General features: G+C 39.4%; 1 long non-coding RNA gene across 1 annotated transcript; it reads left to right on the forward strand.

Moving 5' to 3' along the window:
- Positions 1–1,493: 1,493 nt before the first annotated feature.
- LOC119023038 lies at positions 1,494–4,123 on the forward strand. The gene is made up of 2 exons (XR_005076148.1): positions 1,494–2,109; positions 3,071–4,123. It is a non-coding gene; the product is annotated as an uncharacterized LOC119023038 (long non-coding RNA).
- The last annotated feature ends 1,520 nt before the right edge of the window (positions 4,124–5,643 follow it).

Below are 5,643 nucleotides of genomic sequence, written 5' to 3' on the forward strand. Positions count from 1 at the left end.
AGACCCTACTGGTGAATGGCAGTGTTAGTATTTAGTAGGCAGGGGTCATAGGTGAACATACTAAATGGTCGGTGGGGCATGAAGGGGTATAATGTAAATGTGTAAATCCTAACATACGTCACACCTGGTGGGTGTGACGGTGGAAACCATTTTTTTCCTTCGCCCTGTAGCATCAAGTCTTAATAACTTCAACATACAATTTCCCATCTACACCAAATTGCACGTACATGTAGATGGTGTCACCCCGAATACGTCTCAGCATCAATTCTAAGTCGGTCATTTTGATTGTGGTCGCCATTTTGAAATATTTCCAATCCTCACACCGTAATGACATCCTCGAACAGATTTAACACAACAGACTTCACAGTCAGTCAGTATCATCCTCAGAACTTGAAGATGAAAACCTGTTAAAAGCTTTTGCCTACGTCATACCTGCTGGCCATGGTGTCAAGTCAATTTAAATCCTTCGCCATAAAGCATCAATTCCTTGTAACTTCAACATGCAATTACCCTTCTACACCAAATCTCTCAGGAATGTAGAGGGGGTCGCCCTCAATATATCTGTGTATCAAAACTGTGTCATCATCATAGCGCCACCCACTGGACACACAAAGTCAGACAAAAAAAACCATTGTAATGTAATGCCTCGCCTCCTACTTGCAGATACAGGAACAAAATTCGGTATGCATATTTGTCATGAGCAGACGCACAAAAAACCCTCTTGGACCCATACTGTCAGTGCAACAGGAAGTTGTCCACTTTGATGTGAAACGACATTTTATGCCTCCTTTGAAAACTATCTTGTCCTAGAGATTAAACACCACAGTCTTGTCTGACTTCCTGTGTCCAGTGGGTGGGGCTATGATGACGACACAGTTTTGATGCACAGATATATTCAGGGCGACTCCCTCTACATTCCTGAGAGATTTGGTATGTTGAAGTTACGAGGACTTGATGCTTTATGGCGAAGGATTTAAATTGACCGCACTACCATAGCCAGGAGGTATGACGTAGGCAAAAGCTTTTAACAGGTTTTCATCTTCAAGGTCTGAGGATGATACTGATGACTGTGAAGTCTGTGTTAAATGCATTGGAGGATGTCATTACAGTGCGAGGATTGGAAATATTTCAATATTTGAAGTTATAAAGACTTGATGCTTCAGGGCGAAGGAAAAAAATGGTTTCCACCATCACGCCCACCATGTATGACGTAGCCGAAAGATTTCCATAACTTTTCATCTTCCAGGCATGAAGATGACACTGAGTGAGTCTGAAGACTGTGGTGTTTAAGCTCTAGGACAAGATAGTTTTCAAAGTTGGCATAAATTTGGGGAAAATGCCGCCACACATCAAAATAGCCGACTTCCTGTTGGAGTTACGGTGTCAGTCCCCCAGACTTTTTTGTGGGGTATGTTCAGGTTTCCAAAACAGAAGTTAAACCACAGAATAATAATTCTTTCTCTTTCAATTACAATTGCTCGGGCCGTAATAATAACTAAGTCATTACTTTTAGCCAACTTTTTCAACCATTACATGTTATAGTGTTCAGGTGTTACAGCTGACTCATTTAGTGGATATAACAAAGAAAATGTGTTGAGTTTCTCTTTAACTCTTCCAGTGACCCCTTCACAACTGCAGACGTAACCCCCTCACAGGTGTACACCGCAATATCTGTAGGAACACTGGCCTTGACTCATTATGTAAAAAGGAGCATGAAGATGTATTTGAGAGGGAACTTGAGAGAGCCTTTGAAGAAGTGAGTAAAGATGATTTGACAGAAAATGGCAGAAGCATATATCTACACTGTAAGGAGCGATTTTGGGGAGCGGTAAATATTATCTATGTAAATCGTATCAAATGTACTTGATTATTGTTGTCAGCCAAGGAATTATAAAGTAACGGGTAAATTATACACTTACTACCTCTTTGTTAAGAGTAAAAACTATTGCATAGAGAGTAAATAGGGTAAAATATACCCAGAAGCTGAGTCCCGTGTTCCGAACTGCGCATGCGCTAAACTGAGCGGGACTTGGACCGTTAACTTCCTCTCATTGCCACTGCTCGCCGCCATCCGCCGCTGCGCTCACGGACCGGACTGCAAAAAGGAAGGTAAGCTATGGACCTGTTGTATTGTTTTACCTCTTTCACACACCAACATGTCGCCAACGTCTGAAATTACTCACACATGTAGTTGTTTGTTTACTCCGCTAGCACAGCTAGAGTCGGTCTATGCAGCGGTCCGTTTATAGACAATATGGTCAGCATTACCGGCAGGTGTGCGTTTACACCAGACGCGACTAAAATATTCGCCTCGCGCGAGTTTGCCCGCTGGAATATTTTTTTGTGCTCGAGTTCAATATTTTGAACTTCGGCGAGTGGCCAAAATATGCGTGTTTATTCCATTCGCGTCTTCACTTTGACTTTAATCTTATCGTGCGAAAAACTTGCCTCGCGCCGTGTGCACGCACGGTAAGTCTCTGTTATTACAGTTAGAGTCTGGGGGTTTTTTCGTTGCAGTTTGGAAACACAACATTCAACCTGGGCCCCTACTCTCACTCAAATGGGTAACAGTTAGCATCCTGGCAGAGATGGAGACTCGAGTTTGCGACTCGGACTCGAGTCTCACACAGAGACTTCAGACTTAACTTGGACTCGTGCTCAAAAGACTTCAGACTCGACTCGGACTCGTGTTTTGGGACTCGTGAACAATCATTATGTTTTGTTTTAGGGCATGTTAATAATCTGGTTCAGGAGTCTAATGGCCTGAGGAAATAGTAATATTTTCCTGTCACTCTGAGTGAGTCTAGTGCAGCGGTCGGCGACCCGCGGCTTCGGAGTATGCGGCTCACTGTGGCTGTGAAAGTTTCCTCTGCTCTCCCCTCTCCTTCTCAGCTCTACTCGGCTCTCTTCTAGTACCTCCTCTTTTCCCCTTCTCCTTTCGTCTTCTGTCCACTCACCTCTTCTCTCCTTTACTCTGCAAGATAAACTGAAAAGTATTAGAACATCATCTTCAATAACACATGTACATTAAAATGTGTATGCTTTTTCTTTCTTTCTTTTTAACATGTAGGAATGTGAGGACCATACAGACAAAACAATGAAGGTGATTGTGCAGCACAGTGTCATGGCTGAGGAGGATCCATCAGATGTGTCTATTGTGATTGAGGGAAACACCGTGATGGAAGAATGTGGAAGTCGAACGAAGGCATGTGTTCTGCTGATGGGACTGATATATGCCCTCAACCTCGAATATCCACAGCAGCTGAAGAACACGTTTGAAACATTTCAAAAACTTTTTTTGGAGCTTGACGCAGCGAAACTACAGAAGAAGGTCCACAGCCTCAAAAGTAAGCTCATGCAATAGACATTCCCCTTCTTGTTCCAAGAGGATCTGTACACAGAGTTGTGATGGAGTGTGATTTTAGTTTTCTTCACTGCTGCTCTCCTCCCTACCACACACACACACACACTAACACACACGCACACACACACAAGTTGTATGTTGTGCAGCCTCAGCCCACTCCCTTGCTGCCTGATTTCCCCAGATTGACAGAGAAGGAACACCAATAGAAAGTGGCTGGCTTTGTCAATACCCTCAGTTTGTTTTAAATATGTTGGTGTTCACCTGTTCTATTCTCATCTAAATGTTTGATAGAGTATATGCACAGGAACATGGCAGACTTTATGTGTGGGCTTTTGACTTTTAAAATATAATATAAGTCACCTCTTGAAAGTGTTGTCTGTATTTGAGGCAGTTTAGTTATTTGTTGTTTGTTGTTGTATTGTATTGTGGTTGTTGTATAAATGTACTTGTACTGCAGATTTGGTGTTAAGTTGTAAAGCTAAAGAGGCACGAGTTTGGATACAAGAAAATCTTGTTGTTACTGGACATCCCTTGGAGATCTGCTCTCCTGATACTTCTTCATTCATTTCCACTTCTCTTCTATCCTCTGATCTTGTCACTTTTTCTTTTTGATCAAGCTGGATGTGGGAAGATGCATTTGTCATCAAGAAACATGAAGTTGTTACTTCAGTGAGATTTGAAACATGTTTATACCTTGAAAAGCACTGTGAGGCTTTATTCTGTGTTTTTGATAATTGATTAAAAACATTGTGATGATCATCATGTGAATGTCATTTTTGGGTGGTGGAATGGTGTGAGTAATGGTTACTAACTGATAATAATTATTTTTGAATAGTAATTATTAGGGGTAAATTTTACCTTCTCTGAATAAGTAATTCTTAGTGACTCATATGAATTAATTTTGAATAGTAATACTTAGATATATAGTACTTATAATACATAGGTAATACCTACTCAGCAATCAAGAGTTCATTTTACCCAATTTTAATGAGTAAGTAGTTGTTGAAATGTGAGGTAAATATAACCCAATTTATTTTAGTATTTCATAGCTTTTTATTTCAGTTATTTTCTACTGACACTGTGGAATTAAATCTACCCAAAAAAAGTAGATGGAAATTGTTACCTCAAATTTATTGGGTAAATTCTATACATTGCTTTTTACAGTGTATATATAAACCTACATATCTGATGAAAATTTATATTATACACTGTGTAGGAGACTTTAATAAATTTAATTAATCACTGGTGATTATACTTATAAATGGGGCACCACCTGAGGGAGGTCGCGATTACTGCAACATCTTCATCAATGATAATGGTCTTAATAAAGCTTTTCCTCTTCGTTGCTTCTAGTGGTGGTTGTTAAGCTCTGACTTGTAAATGAATTCAACTTCTTGACTAAAATAACTGGGAGACAAAATGCTGGCCTGGCGGAACTTCTGTCGTCACTCAGTGCAAGATGAATTAAATTGAACTCACTTCCTTTGAATCAGGCGGTAATACTTGAAATGACAAAAAAGAGAACTTTGTACTTCCACTAAAGTGGAAGCACTTAAAAGAAGTGATTCAACACCACAAATTATAAAATTGAGAAAAATACAAAGTTGATTTCTGTGGACATCGCTTGTCTTAGAGTGTGTTGCAAAAATTAAAAGTGAAGGATCACAATTTAAAAAGAAGAGAGTGAAAAAATTAAAGGGAAAGTGATTTAAAATAATGATAATAATAATAAATAATGATTTGAAAAGAAGAGGAGAGTTAAAGGAAGAGAACGAGAGAGAGCATGTCTCTCAGTTTTATTATCCCAGCTGGCAGGTAGACCCAAAGGGGTGGGGTGACAGTGTTCACACCTTAGACAACATTATAAGTCTAAACTCATGCAATTTGATAAAACTAAATTATTGTTTTAATGTTTCGAGATCGTGTTTCACCTTTCCCAGAATTTCTCCATGGCTTAATTGGTGGACTTTGTCTACATAAAAGAATATGACATGACTGAAATCACTTATCATTCAAAAGGAATAAGAACTTGATTGAAACATAAAAACACACTTGAATATACAGTAGAACTGAGGATTTATACATATTTCTTCTACTTCTAGCTTGATACTTGTTAACAAAAAAATGTCAGAGACATTTACTGGTAAATAACCAAAAAGAATCAAATAAAAGATTTCTTGAAAGTCTGTTCCAATCATACCAGGACTCATCATCAGGAGATGCTGTGATTCCACCTCACACCAGACACATTAAACAATAAAACGTCATCTTAGCTAAAC

The sequence above is a fragment of the Acanthopagrus latus genome, chromosome 7 (genome assembly GCF_904848185.1).
Source record: "Acanthopagrus latus isolate v.2019 chromosome 7, fAcaLat1.1, whole genome shotgun sequence".
Taxonomy (NCBI): Eukaryota; Metazoa; Chordata; class Actinopteri; order Spariformes; family Sparidae; genus Acanthopagrus; species Acanthopagrus latus.